Source organism: Oncorhynchus keta, chromosome 2, assembly GCF_023373465.1.
Source record: "Oncorhynchus keta strain PuntledgeMale-10-30-2019 chromosome 2, Oket_V2, whole genome shotgun sequence".
NCBI lineage: Eukaryota > Metazoa > Chordata > Actinopteri > Salmoniformes > Salmonidae > Oncorhynchus > Oncorhynchus keta.
The window spans coordinates 38,488,187-38,504,571 of NC_068422.1; the positions used below are offsets into that span (position 1 = coordinate 38,488,187).

Genomic DNA, 16,385 nt, shown 5'->3' on the forward strand with positions numbered 1-16,385 from the left:
CTAGGCCTACTGCACAAACCTCATTCTTACAAAAAATTATTAGGTTAATTAACATTTTGTAAGTCATGATCAAAAGAAAATATGAGTGGTAAATCTTGACTTGCTTTTTGACTGTGAAATGGATCTGCCCTAGGGATGTGCCCTAGAGATGTACCTTATTGGGACAGTAGTTAGGACATTCATCACTGGTGCTGTTGGCCTGGTTCATGTTTGATGTAGTGTTTCTGGACAAAGAGATCAATGCCGCCTTTGCAGAGTTATCATTTTACGAAAATGTTATCTTTCTCCTCCATTAACAAAACATAAATGGAAGCATTTCCACAAGGAAAAGGTTAAGTGGGGTAACAACCATAGAGAACGATAGAGGCCTCTAGTGGCCAAAAGCTTGTTTTAGCATGGGCAGCACCATTGAGGGATTCCACCAACGTGCCTTGAACGCTGTCTTTAAGGAGCCTTACATATGAACCAGCTTGCTTACTCATTGCAGACAGCCTCAGATTTATCAGCCTCTGAGGCTGCTATTGAATCTCATCAGCCTGCCAGGAATAGAGGACACCCACTCTGGATTATATGCTTCAGCAGATAAAGCATTTTGACTGCTAATCTGCCAGCAAATCAAGTCAAATGTCAAATCAAATCAAAGTTTATTTGTCATGTGCACCGAATACAACAGGTGTAGACTGTACAGTGAAATGCTTACTTACAAGCTCTAACCAATAGTGCAAAAAATGTATTAGGTGAACAATAGGTAAGTAAAGAAATAAAACAACAGTAAAAAGACAGTGAAAAATAACAGTAGCGCGACTATAAAAGTAGCGAGGCTACATACAGACACAGGTTAGTCAGGCTGATTGAGGTAGTATGTACATGTAGACATGGTTAAAGTGACTATGCATATATGATTAACAGAGAGTAGCAGTAGCGTAAAAGAGGGGTTGGCGGGTGGGTGGCGGAACACAATGCAGATAGCCCGGTTAGCCAATGTGCGGGAGCACTGGTTGGTTGGCCCAATTGAGGTAGTATGTACATGAATGTATAGTTAAAGTGACTATGCGTATATCATAAAGAGAGAGTAGCAGCAGCGTAAAAGAGGAGTTAGCGGTTGGCGGGACACAATGCAAATAGTCTGGGTAACCATTTGATTAACTGTTCAGGAGTCTTATGTTCAAGACTAGTCATTCAACTGAGACTGCTCTTCTCTGTATCACGGAGGCGCTCCGCACTGCTAAAGCTAACTCTCTCTCCTCTGCTCTCATCCTTTTAGACCTATCGGCTGCCTTCGATACTGTGAACCGTCAGATCCTCCTCTCCACCCTCTCCGAGTTGGGCATCTCCGGCGCGGCCCACGCTTGGATTGCGTCCTACCTGACAGGTCGCTCCTACCAGGTGGCGTGGCGAGAATCTGTCTCCTCACCACGCGCTCTCACCACTGGTGTCCCCCAGGGCTCTGTTCTAGGCCCTCTCCTATTCTCGCTATACACCAAGTCACTTGGCTCTGTCATAACCTCACATGGTCTCTCCTATCATTGCTATGCAGACGACACACAATTAATCTTCTCCTTTCCCCCTTCTGATGACCAGGTGGCGAATCGCATCTCTGCATGTCTGGCAGACATATCAGTGTGGATGACGGATCACCACCTCCATCTGAACTTCGGCAAGACGGAGCTGCTCTTCCTCCCGGGGAAGGACTGCCCGTTCCATGATCTCGCCATCACGGTTGACAACTCCATTGTGTCCTCCTCCCAGAGCGCTAATAACCTTGGCGTGATCCTGGACAACACCCTGTCGTTCTCAACTAACATCAAGGCGGTGGCCCGTTCCTGTAGGTTCATGCTCTACAACATCCGCAGAGTACGACCCTGCCTCACACAGGAAGCGGCGCAGGTCCTAATCCAGGCACTTGTCATCTCCCGTCTGGATTACTGCAACTCGCTGTTGGCTGGGCTCCCTGCCTGTGCCATTAAACCCCTACAACTCATCCAGAACGCCGCAGCCCGTCTGGTGTTCAACCTTCCCAAGTTCTCTCACGTCACCCCGCTCCTCCGCTCTCTCCACTGGCTTCCAGTTGAAGCTTGCATCCGCTACAAGACCATGGTGCTTGCCTACGGAGCTGTGAGGGGAACGGCACCTCAGTACCTCCAGGCTCTGATCAGGCCCTACACCCAAACAAGGGCACTGCGTTCATCCACCTCTGGCCTGCTCGCCTCCCTACCACTGAGGAAGTACAGTTCCCGCTCAGACCAGTCAAAACTGTTCGCTGCTCTGGCTCCCCAATGGTGGAACACACTCCTCACGACGCCAGGACAGCGGAGTCAATCACCACCTTCCGGAGACACCTGAAACCCCACCTCTTTAAGGAATACCTAGGATAGGATAAAGTAATCCTTCTCACCCCCCTTAAAAGATTTAGATGCACTATTGTAAAGTGGCTGTTCCACTGGATGTCATAAGGTGAATGCACCAATTTGTAAGTCGCTCTGGATAAGAGCGTCTGCTAAATGACTTAAATGTAATGTAAATGTTATGGCTTGGCGGTAAAAACTGTTGAGAAGCCTTTTTGTTCTAGACTTGGCACTCCGGTACCGCTTGCCATGCGGTAGTAGAGAGAACAGTCTATGACTGGGGTGGCTGGGGTCTTTGACAATTTTTAGGGCCTTCCTCTGACCCCGCCTGGTGTAGAGGTCCTGGATGGCAGACAGCTTACCCCAGTGATGTACTGGGCCGTACGCACTACCCTCTCTAGTGCCTTGCTGTCGGATGCCGAGCAATTGCCATACCAGGCAGTGATGCAACCAGTCAGGATGCTCTCGATGTTGTAGCTGTAGAACCTTTTGAGGATCTCAGGACCCATGCCAAAACCTTTTAGTTTCCTGAGGAGGAATAGGCTTTGTCGTGCCCTCGTCACAACTGTCCTGGTGTGTTTGAACCATGTTAGTTTGTTGGTGAAGTGGACAGTCAAGTAACTTGAAGCTCTCAACCTACTCCACTACAGCCCCGTCGATGAGAATATGGGGCGTGCTCAATCCTCCTTTTCCTGTATCATCTCCTTTGTCTTGATCACGTTGAGGGAGAGGTTGTTTCGTAGTTGTCGGTGATCTGGCCTACCACTGTTGTGTCATTGGCAAACTTAATGATGGTGTTAGAGTCGTGCCTAGCCGTGCAGTCATGTTTGAACAGGGATTACAGGAGGGGACCTTTTTTTTTATCCCATCCCCCATCTCCGCAGGAGGCCTTTTACCTTTTGGTAGGCCGTCACTGTAAATAAGAATTTGTTCTTAACTGACTTGCCTAGTTAAATAAAGGTTAAAAAGAAACATTTTTTTTAAATCCCCAAACTGTTGACACAAAGTTGGAATGACACTAATGTATAGAATGTATGCTGTAGTGTTAAGATTTCCCTTCGCTGGAACAAAGGGGCCTAGCCTGAATAATGAAAAACAGCCCCAGACCACTAATCCTCCTCCACCAAACTTTACAGTTGGCATTATGCATTGGGGCAGGTAGTGTTCTCCTGGCATCCGCCAAACCCAGATTTTTAGATCGCGTTTCCGCTGCCCCAGAGTCCAATAGCGGTGAGCTTAACCTCACTCCAGCCGACACTTGGTGAACTTAAGCTTGTGTGTGGCTGCTCGGCCATGGAAAACCATATCATGAAGCTCCCGATGAACAGGTCTTGTGCTGAGGTTATTTCCAGAGGCAGTTTGGAACTCTATAGTGAGTTTTGCAACTGAGGACAGATGATTTATATGCACTGCGCGCTTTAGCACTCTGCGGTCCCGTTCTGTGAGCTTGTGTGGCCTACCACTTCATGGCTGAGCCGTTGTTTCTCCTAGACGTTTCCACTTCACAATAACAGCACTTACAGTTGACCGGGGCAGCTGTAGCAGGGCAGATATTTTATGAAATGACTTGTTGGATCCTATGATGGTGCCATGTTGAAAGTCAAAAAATGTTGAAAATGTTGAAAAATGTTGAAATGTTGAAAGTCTGTAAGGCCATTCTACTGCCAATGTTTGTCTATGAAGATTGCTTGGCTGTGAGCTCGATTTTATACACCCGTCAGCAACGGTGTGGCCGAATCCAATACTTTGAAGAGGTGTCCACATAATTTTGTATATATAGTGAATGTTCTGCTTGACATTAACTTTAAACAACTTGCAGACTTGTTTTCAAGTTGCTGTGCGTTTTGTTGCCAACCTATTTTGCTACCTGACAACTTTACGGTTTTTACTTTTTAATTACCGTTTATATATATATATTTTTTTCCTCAACTTTTTCACTTTACGGACGCTTTATCTGGACACGATTCGTCAGGACCTCCAACAGCCGAAGCTGAGTAGTAACATTAACATGATGCCTTCTAATTGCAGTCGCTGTACTCGCCTTACGGCGAGGATAGCTGTGCTACAAGCCCAGCTTCAGACGCAATCGTTAGGCAAGGGTAATTTCAGTGTAGGAAAGGATGAAACAGCGTCTGTGCCACCAGTAAGTACAGATAGTAGTATAAATCCCCTGGCACAGTCCCTGCAGCCGGACAACTTTCTCACGGTTTCTGGAAGGAAATGCTGTAGGAACGCTCAACCAGTGTCGCTCATTGAGCCGACAGAAACTTTCAACCGGTTTTCCCCATTAAGCAGCGAGTCGGAGTCAGAGGCCGAGTCTTCTCGTCTCTACTCCTCTCGTTACGGGGTCTGAGACGCCGAAGCTTCCCACCATTAGCTCTGACAAATTGAAAACTCTAGTCATTGGCGACTCCATTACCCGCAGTATTAGACTTAAAACGAATCATCCAGCGATCATACACTGTTTACCAGGGGGCAGGGCTACCAACATTAAGGCTAATCTGAAAATGGTGCTGGCTAAAGCTAAAACTGGCGAGTGTAGAGAGTATAGAGATATTGTTATCCACGTCGGCACCAACGATGTTAGGATGAAACAGTCAGAGATCACCAAGCGCAACATAGCTTCTGCGTGTAAATCAGCTAGAAAGATGTGTCGGCATCGAGTAATTGTCTCTGGCCCCCTCCCAGTTAGGGGGAGTGATGAGCTCTACAGCAGAGTCTCACAACTCAATCGCTGGTTGAAAACTGTTTTCTGCCCCTCCCAAAAGATAGAATTTGTAGATAATTGGCCCTCTTTCTGGGACTCACCCACAAACAGGACCAAGCCTGACCTGCTGAGGAGTGACGGACTCCATCCTAGCTGGAGGGGTGCTCTCATCTTATCTACCAACATAGACAGGGCTCTAACTCCTCTAGCTCCACAATGAAATAGGGTGCAGGCCAGGCAGCAGACTGTTAGCCAGCCTGCCAGCATAGTGGAGTCTGCCACTAGCACAGTCAGTGTAGTCAGCTCAGCTATCACCATTGAGACCGTGTCTGTGCCTCGACCTAGGTTGGGCAAAACTAAACATGGCGGTGTTCGCCTTAGCAATCTCACGAGGATAAAGACCACCTACATTTCTGTCATTATTGAAAGAGATCATGATACCTCACATCTCAAAATAGGGCTACTTAATGTTAGATCCCTTACTTCAAAGGCAATTATAGTCAATGAATTAAATCACTGATCATAATCTTGATGTGATTGGCCTGACTGAAACATGGCTCAAGCCTGATGAATTTACTGTGTTAAATGAGGCCTCACCTCCTGGCTACACTAGTAACCATATCCCCCGTGCATCCCGCAAAGGCGGGGGTGTTGCTAACATTTACGATAGCAAATTTCAATTTACAAAAAAAAAATGAAGTTTTCGTCTTTTGAGCTTCTAGTCATGAAATCTATGCAGCCTACTCAATCACTTTTTATAGCTACTGTTTACAGGCCTCCTGGGCCATATACAGCGTTCCTCACTGAGTTCCCTGAATTCCTATCGGACCTTGTAGTCATAGCAGATAATATTCTAATCTTTGGTGACTTTAATATTCACATGGAAAAGTCCAGAGAACCACTCCAAAAGGCTTTCGGAGCCATCATCGACTCAGTTGGTTTTGTCCAACATGTCTCTGGACCCACTCACGGTCACAGTCATACGCTGGACCTAGTTTTGTCCCATGGAATAAATGTTGTGGATCTTAATGTTTTTCCTCATAATCCTGGACTATCGGACCACTATTATATTATGTTTGCAATTGCAACAAATAATCTGCTCAGACCGCAACCAAGGAACATCAAAAGTCGTGCTATAAATTCACAGACAACACAAAGATTCCTTGATGTCCTTCCAGATTCCCTCTGTCTACCCAAGGACGCCAGAGGACAAAAATCAGTTAACCACCTAACTGAGGAACTCAATTTAACCTTGCGCAATACCCTAGATGCAGTTGCACCCCTAAAAACTAAAAACATTTCTCATGAGAAACTAGCTCCCTGGTACACAGAAAATACCCGAGCTCTGAAGCAAGCTTCCAGAAAATTGGAACGGAAATGGCGCCACACCAAACTGGAAGTCTTCCGACTAGCTTGGAAAGACAGTACCGTGCAGTACCGAAGAGCCCTTACTGCTGCTCGATCATCCTATTTTTCTAACTTAATTGAGGAAAATAAGAACAATCCGAAATTCCTTTTTGATACTGTCGCAAAGCTAACCAAAAAGCAGCAGTCCCCAAGAGAGGATGACTTTCACTTTAGCAGTGATACATTCATGAACTTCTTTGAGGAAAAGATTATGATTATTAGAAAGCAAATTACGGACTTCAAAGCTCAGTTGTCCTGAGTCTGCACAACTCTCCCAGGACCTAGGATCAAGAGAGACGCTTGACGCTTGTTTTAGTACTATATCTCTTGACGCTTGTTTTAGTACTATATCTCTTGACACAATGATGAAAATAATCATGGCCTCTAAACCTTCAAGCTGCATACTGGACCCTATTCCAACAAAACTACTGAAAGAGCTGCTTCCTGTGCTTGGCCCTCCTATGTTGAACATAATAAACGGCTCTCTATCCACCGGATGTGTACCAAACTAGCTAAAAGTGGCAGTAATAAGCCTCTCTTGAAAAAGCCAAACCTTGACCCAGAAAATATAAAAAACTATCGGCCTATATCGAATCTTCCATTCCTCTCAAAAATTTTAGAAAAGGCTGTTGCGTAGCAACTTACTGCCTTCCTGAAGACAAACAATGTATACGAAATGCTTCAGTCTGGTTTTAGACCCCATCATAGCACTGAGACGGCACTTGTGAAGGTGGTAAATGACATTTTTATGGCATCGGACCGAGGCTCTGCATCTGTCCTCATGCTCCTAGACCTTAGTGCTGCTTTTGATACCATCGATCACCACATTCTTTTGGAGAGATTGGAAACCCAAATTGGTCTACAAGGACAAGTTCTGGCCTGGTTTAGATCTTATCTGTCGGAAAGATATCAGTTTGTCTCTGTGAATGGTTTGTCCTCTGACAAATCAACTGTAAATGTCGGTGTTCCTCGAGGTTCCGTTTTAGGACCACTATTGTTTTCACTATATATTTTACCTCTTGGGGATGTTATTCGAAAACATAATGTTAACTTTCACTGCTATGCCGATGACACACAGCTGTACATTTCAATGAAACATGGTGAAGCCCCAAAATTGCCCTTGCTAGAAGCATGTGTTTCAGACATAAGGAAGTGGATGGCTGCAAACGTTCTACTTTTAAACTCGGACAAAACAGAGATGCTTGTTCTAGGTCCCAAGAAACAAAGAGATCTTCTGTTGAATCTGACAATTAATCTTAATGGTTGTACAATCGTCTCAAATAAAACTGTGAAGGACCTCGGCGTTACTCTGGACCCTGATCTCTCTTTTGAAGAACATATCAAGACCATTTCAAGGACAGCTTTTTTCCATCTACGTAACATTGCAAAAATAAGAATCTTTATGTCCAAAAATGATGCAGAAAAATTAATCCATGCTTTTGTCACTTCTAGGTTAGACTACTGCAATGCTCTACTTTCCGGCTACCCGGATAAAGCACTAAATAAACTTCAGTTGGTGCTAAATACAGCTGCTAGGATCCTGACTAGAACCAAAAAATTGGATCATATTACTCCAGTGCTAGCCTCTCTACACTGGCTTCCTGTCAAAGCAAGGGCTGATTTCAAGGTTTTACTGCTAACCTACAAAGCATTACATGGGCTTTCTCCTATCTATCTCTCTGATTTGGTCCTGCCGTACATACCTACACGTATGCTATGGTCACAAGACGCAGGCCTCCTAATTGTCCCTAGAATTTCTAAGCAAACAGCTGGAGGCAGAGCTTTCTCCTATAGAGCTCCATTTTTATGGAACGGTCTGCCTACCCATGTCAGAGACGCGAACTCGGTCTCAACCTTTAAGTCTTTACTGAAGACTCATCTCTTCAGTGGGTCATATGATTGAGTGTAGTCTGGCCCAGGAGTGGGAAGGTGAATGGAACGGCTCTGGTGAAACGAACCGCCCTTGCTGTCTCTGCCTGGCCGGTTCCCCTCTTTCCACTGGGATTCTCTGCCTCTAACCCTATTACAGGGGCTGAGTTACTGGCTCTCTCATGCTGTCCCTGGTAGGTGTGCGTCACCTGAGTGGGTTGATTCACTGATGTGGTCATCCTGTCTGGGTTGGCGCCCCCCCTTGGGTTGTGCCATGGCGGAGATCTTTGTGAGCTATACTCAGCCTTGTCTCAGGATGGTAAGTTGGTGGTTGAAGTTATCCCTCTAGTGGTGTGGGGGCTGTGCTTTGGCAAAGTGGGTGGGGTTATATCCTTCCTGTTTGGCCCTGTCCGGGGGTGTCCTCGGATGGGGCCACAGTGTCTCCTGACCCCTCCTGTCTCAGCCTCCAGTATTTATGCTGCAGTAGTTTATGTGTCGGGGGGCTAGGGTCAGTTTGTTATATCTGGAGTACTTCTCCTGTCCTATTCTGTGTCCTGTGTGAATCTAAGTGTGCGTTCTCTAATTCTCTCCTTTTCTCTTTCTTTCTCTCTCTCAAAGGACCTGAGCCCTAGGAGCATGCCCCAGGACTACCTGACATGATGACTCCTTGCTGTCCCCAGTCCACCTGGCCGTGCTGCTGCTCCAGTTTCAACTGTTCTGCCTTATTATTATTCGACCATGCTGGTCATTTATGAACATTTGAACATCTTGGCCATGTTCTGTTATAATCTGCACCCGGCACAGCCAGAAGAGGACTGGCCACCCCACATATGCTTTCTCTAATTCTCTCTTTCTTTCTTTCTCTCTCTCGGTGGACCTGAGCCCTAGGACCATGCCCCAGGACTACCTGACATGATGACTCCTTGCTGTCCCCAGTCCACCTGACCGTGCTGCTTCCCCAGTTTCAACTGTTCTGCCTTATTATTATACGACCATGCTGGTCATTTATGAACATTTGAACATCTTGGCCATGTTCTGTTGTAATCTCCACCCGGCACAGCCAGAAGAGGACTGGCCACCCCACATAGCCTGGTTCCTCTCTAGGTTTCTTCCTAGGTTTTGGCCATTCTAGGGAGTTTTTCCTAGCCACCGTGCTTCTACACCTGCATTGCTTGCTGTTTGGGGTTTTAGGCTGGGTTTCTGTACAGCACTTTGAGATATCAGCTGATGTACGAAGGGCTATATAAATACATTTGATTTGGTTTGATTTGATTGAAACTCCAAAACATGCTAAAAAGGTTCTCAGGAGGTATTTGCCAACTTAGATAGGTAAGAGAACATTCTAACAAAAAATTGGACACTCAAACATTAGGGGAACAGTACATGTAACAGTGCAAAAATGTTCTCTCCCTAGAATTGTTAGCTGAGTTGACACTCAACAGCTGTTTAGCATTGAAACTCATCAGCCAGTCCCTTTTCCTTATTTAGTGTCTGTTGGTTTCCTATCATATTTTCTGGCACACACTGGTTATTATGAGACGAAGACTCCATTGCTTTTTCTTGTGTGTTCCAGCTAGCCGCCTGCTGCGGGGTTAGGAGGGGTTGGTTCCATGTCGGAGGCCAATGTGACAAATTGTCACTGTCAGAAACTGGGAGGCTTGGCTTTACGCTGACCCCTGAGTAGAACTCCCGATGGAGTCATCTACTTCTGCAAAAAGTAACTGAAGCTGTCAGTGCACACACTGACTTTGTGGTTGAAGAGACTAGTCAGTTTATAATGCAGTTCTGCTACAGCTGTATGTATTTCAGAGTTAGTTAGCCAAATATCCATACAATATCTTTATAAAAAAAATGTAAGAATGGTGCAAATGTATCTCTCTCATTGTCTAACCCTAGAAAATGCTATTTTAAGATTGTAGTTACACTCAAGTAAGACTGAGTTAATTAAATCCTTCAGGTGCTATTGCCTTTGAAACATGTGAATAAAAGCCCAGTATCTGGGAAGCAGGATCAGTCAAAGAGCTCAGTATTCAATGGCTGTTTATCAAGCAAGGGTAGTGTGACTGTTGAAACAGTCCACAGTTGTTTAAGTGGGAGAGAAGCACACATGAATCTACATTCAGACTAAAATCTCACGACTAGCTAGCCCTTTACCCCTGTGCGCCCCTTGACCCTCCACACACAGACCCGATCCCACACACACACACACAATTCCACTCTCTATATGCCCCTGAGCCCCACAGCTTCAATAAAGCCAGCACGGCTGTGCACACACTCCTCCGGTCCATGCGAAACACTGAAATGGTTTCCATTTGCCACGTAAACCTCCTCTCCATCTGCTTTTCACATGCACAGTGCCTCCAAGCGCTCCGACACTCTTTCCCACTCTCTCTCTTTCTGTGTCTCGCTCCCTCACTCTCCTTCTCTCTCCCGTCTCTCTCTCTCTGACTCCGACTCTCTTGCCCTTACTCACTCTCTGACTCCCGCTCTGCCTCTCATACTCTCTCTATCTCTCTCCACTCAGTCCTGTTATCCCAAGTAACACAGTAAAGCTGCTCACAGACAAACAGCTAACTTTATTAACTTGTGCTGAGTTGGACAAGTGTAAGTTTTATTTTAGTAAATAGTGTTTCAGCCTGAACTGTTCTTTATCATAGTTATTTCAAAACAGTTTCCAAACAGTGTGTTCACTTTCAAATAATTTTCCTGTTGGGATACAATAGAGCTAGCGAAAACATTCAGGTCTTTCTTCTGAGTAACATTGTATTCTAACAATAGAACTACAATACCTGCTAGTTTCAAGTCTAGTTGTGCTGTGACCATGAGGTGTTGACCAAACCTCACGTGCTTAGTCAGCCACTGTACTGTATGCTGCTCTATATAGAGTTAGTGTAGAGGACAATAATAGACAGAGCTAGACAATGTAAACAGTTCAGATATACATGAACAACTTGTAAGGTATATCCTGTTTTGACCCATATAGAGCCACAGATCTAAAGAATGAAGTGGACTCAAAATAGGGCTCTTGACTTACCTGTACCCTTGCACATTGACTCGGCACCGGTACTCCTTGTATATAGGCTCATTGTTGTTATTTTATTGTGTTACTATTTTTTCTTTAGTTGAGCAAATTTTTCATACTTAAAAAAAAAAAACTCTGCATTGTTGGTTAAGGGTTTGTAAGTGACCATTTCACGTCAAGGTCGACACCTGTTGTATTCGGCGCATGTGACAAATACATTTGCATTTTATTTGATTGTAGGGGAGGTCACAGTTGGAGAACAATTACTGAGGTACAAGCCAAAACCTTACTGAAAACACATGAAGGAGCAAATCATTGGGCAAGTAATATATTCGTAACTAAACAGTGGTTTTCAGGGACATCTATTCTTTATCTTAACATCATAATCAACGGAGTACATTTTTTGGGTCCTAATCAGGTACCCAGTGGTTTACCTCTGAGAAAATTCACCAGTTCATAATTAAATAACAGAACTTCAAACTATCGAACCCTGGATAAACTGATATTGAAGAAAGACATTCAAGATATCTGGCGGGTGGGTGAGGGGATGACAAGCCACTGAGAGAGAGAAAAAAACAGAGAGAGAAAGAGGGAGGGAGAGAGCGAGAGAATAATGACGATGCTATGAATGACTGATTGTCTACGTCAGAGTATAAGATAGTCTGTGATTTCTGCAGCATGTGCATGCCAGGTAAACATTGGTAGCCAGTCTGGCTAAACCATGCACTAACCGCCAGCAGTTTGAAGGCCTGGGACAACATTTTCCTGTTGGGGCACAGTTTCAGTAAACTCTTAGGGGAGACCAACATCATGTAATTATGTGAACCATAAACTGCAGCTACAGCACAGATTCACCACAGACTCGCACACTCACTCTGCTGTCCTGGTTTAATAAAGTAATACCAATATCTCAGCAGTTAACCCTGTGTCTTGGTGTGCCGGAGGCAGATTTCAAAAGGAGATATGGTCACTGAGCTGTCTATTAAGACTAAGATGGAGAAGCTTTGACTAGACTTGGTTGGCAAAATATTAGCATCTTGAGAGATGAGACTTTTCCTCCAAGGCTATCAATCTTAATCTAAAAGACGGAAAATGTTGTTTACAAGGGACAATAAAATGGGACCCATTCATAATTCATCATTGTTCTTCTACTGTAACCATTTAAAATGTATCGGAACAGCAACGTTTACAACTGTGAATAACCTATAATTCCAGCCTCCGATTCCTGGAAGAACTGCAATACGTAGCATGGTCTGAATGTAGGTGACGACAGAGACACACACCTGAAATAAGGCAAGCTTTCCATTTCATCATGTCAATGGAATTCACTGATACGTAAAGGCACAATACCATAGAGTATAGAATGAAATTGGGTTGGAGTCTCGTTTCATTTCGTGGCAACTTCAAGTGTGTTTTCCTATCAGAAAATTAGGTTACCAAGAATGAGAAATTCAGCTGTACTATTTTATGCATAATACTCTAGGTCTACTGTATGTGCAAAGTACATTTTCACAGAATGTTTGAGTCAAATCCATGGCAGCTTCATGAATCACTGAATCATTTAACCTCCCATTTCGTCACCTGGTGAGAAGAGTCTAGAATTCTGAAGACTCAAGTACACACACACACACACACACACACACACACACACACACACACACACACACACACACACACACACACACACACACACACACACACACACACACACACACACACACACACACACACACACACACACACACACACACACGCATACACACACACGGTCATACTACAGCTGCTAACAGACACACGGTCATACCGCAGATGCACAGCTGCTTCCCCAGCCCCTCTGAATCCTCTGTATAACCCCACCCACGCCCATATCCCCATGCACTGAGCCCACTCACTGCCTCAACAGCCAGCACCCTACCCAGGCACAGCCAATACACAGCATAGCTGTACAAACAGGTGCTCCATTCCACCCAATGCTGTTTGCTTAACCCTTTCATCACAATGAGCCATGTATGATTTGGCTGTGTGTCTTAAGCAGAGACTTGATATGTTATCGTGAGCTGAGTCGGTCTTGTTATACACTTATGACATTATACAGCTTTGTTCAGCTGTCGGTGGAAAGGCTATGGACTCTCAAGAAATGCTTTACTACTGTCTGCCTATTTGGTACAAAGACATACAGAATATGCCTACACACATGCATGCCAACAGGGATACGAGACACAGACACACGCACCTACCAGACTAATTTCAATAATGGACTTCCATACATCATCACATAGGCTACAAGACCTGTTGCAGCTAACTCGATAACTAACCAAAGTAATACAATACTGTAATAACTTAATCGAAATAGAACATACTACCACTGAAAACAATTATTACAAACAGGACACCTTGCAATGTAACAGACCGGAGCAGAAAATATGCACCTCTATATTTAATGCTGTTCAATATAGAGAGAAATTAGCCCAGCTAGCACATTTGGTTCCTTGGAAATTGTGGGAACATACATTTTTGGTGTCCCATTGGTTCTGGTAAACGAAGCCACAAGTTTCCTAATTTGGTCAGGGGGCCATCAGATAGCAGATGACAGGAAAATGTGTAGAATTCCAGGAAATTATCTTTAAAACTGCAACAACAAAAACGTTCTTCATGACAAAAGTTGTGTAATAGCATTACAAAACTGCAACTTTTTCTCACCATGGTAAAACGTGTTAAAATGCAGTAAGTCATCTGAATCCCCCCTTCCACAATTAAGTCAAGTGCCACGGGGCCCCAAAAGCACTAGTCTGGCCCTGCCTGGGAGGTTTTATGTTCTGAAAATATAAATGCTAGGTTATTTGAAGGTAATTAAATAATGTACCGAGAACATGTTTCAGTAACACTTTTAATAACTCTGCTAATAACTTGAACTGTTTTTAACTCCAAGCACAGATAGGCATAAGTCATGTAAACAGATTTATTTTTAATTGTGGCACAGCATCAGTGACATTCAAACATATGATCTTCTGTTCTCAATCCATGGAAGTCGTCCACTGCGCCACAGAGTGGAGCTGGCATATCATGTTGTTTTTAAACTCATACAGTGGCTTGTGAAAGTATTCACCCCCCTTGGCATTTTTCCTATTTGTTGCCTTACAACCTAGAATTGAAATATATTTTTTTGGGGGGGTTGTATCATTTGATTTATACAACATGCCTACCACTTTGAAGATGCAAAATGTGTTTTATTGTGAAACAAACAAAAAATAATACAAAAAAATGAACTTGATGCTGCATAACTATTCATCACCCCCAAAGTCAATCATTTGTAGAGCCAACTTTGGAGAAATTACAGCTGCAAGTTTCTTAGGGTATGTCTCTATAAGCTTTGCACATCTAGCCACTGGAATTTTTGCGCATTATTCAAGGCAAAACTGCTCCAGCTCCACGTTGGAAGGGTTCTGCTGGTGAACAGCAATCTTTAAGTCATACCAAGATTCTCAATTGCATTGAGGTCTGGGCTTTGACTAGGCCATTCCAAGACATTTAAATGTTTCCGCTTAAACCATTTGAGTGTTGTTTTAGCAGTATGCATAGGGTCATTGTCCTGCTGGAAGGTGAATCTCCGTCCCAAAACAGGAAACAGGTTTCCTCTCAATAATTTCCCTGTATTTAGCGCCATCCATCATTCCTTTAATCCTGACCAGTTTCCCTGGCCCTGCCAATGAGGTGTTGGGTTTGCGCCAGAAATATAATTTCCTTGATGGCCAAAAAGCTCAATTTTGTCTCATCTGACCAGAGTACCTTCTGCCATATGTTTGGGGAGTCTTCCACATGCCTTTTGGCAAACACAAAACGTGTGTGCTTATTTTTTTATTTAAGCTATGGCTTTTCTGTACACTCTTCCGTAAAGCCCAACTCTGTGGAGTGTACGGTTTAAAGTGGTCCTCTGGACAGATAGTCCAATCGTCACTGTGGAGCTTTGCAGCTCCTTCAGGGTTATCTTTGGTCTCCTGGTTGCCTCTCTAATTAATGCCCTCCTTGCCTGGTCTGTGGGTTTTGGTGGGCGGCCCTCTCTTGGCAGGTTTGTTGTGGTGCCATATTCTTTCCATTTTTTAATAATGGATTTAATGGTGCTTGGTGGGATGTTCAAAGTTTTGGATATTCTTTTATAACCCAACCCTGATCTGTACTTCTCCACAACTTTGTACCTGACCTGTTTAGAGAGCTCCTTGGTCTTCATGCTGCCGCTTGCTTGGTGTTGCCCCTTGCTTAGTGGTGTTGCAGACTCTGGGGCCTTTCAGAACAGGTGTATACATACTGAGATCATGTGTCAGATCATGTGACACTTAGATTGCACACAAGTGGACTTTAATTAACAGATTATGTGACTTCTGAAGGTAATTGGTTGCACCAGATCTTGTTTAGGGGCTTCATAGGAAAGGGGGTGAATACATATTCACGCAACACTTTTCCGTTTTTTATTTGTAAGAATTTTTTGAAACAACTTATTTTTTCCATTTCACTTCACCAAGTTATACTATTTTGTGTATGTCCAAGGGAGATCACTTTTTCAAGGCTCTGTACAAAGATTTTAATTTTAGAATATTCAAACAGACCCCCTTTCAAAGGAACAAGCACTCATTAAGATCAGGTGAGGCCAATTAGTGGGTGTGGACAACATACCAGAACACACTTAACAAGATGGAGCAAAGTTTCCCAAACTAATAATTTGAAAATGGTGTTAGAGAATCTCTGAAAAAAATGTGCTTGGTTCATAGAACCGGGGTTACTTCAATAACCTTCGGTAGCTGCTAAATTTGGTTACAATAAACAGTGGTTTCTATTTTCTTACTTCAAATGTGGCTCTATCCTTGGAACCATTTGAGCTGCAAAATATTACGACTCCATCAATGACAGATAAGATTCTCAGGAACACGTACAATATGTTTTCCTCTAAAATGCCCACAAGCCACGCAGGACTCATTAGAACAGAGTGGACAAGAAATAGTTATTTTCTACACAGAAGATCATACAAAATTATTGCCTGATG

At 43.9% G+C, this 16,385-nt stretch overlaps 1 protein-coding gene across 2 annotated transcripts in view; it reads right to left on the reverse strand.

Annotated features, from left to right (window-relative positions):
* The window catches only part of LOC118400170 (SH3 and PX domain-containing protein 2A-like), an 87,104-nt gene that overhangs the window by 38,570 nt on the left and 32,149 nt on the right, over positions 1-16,385 (reverse strand). The window lies entirely within an intron of this gene.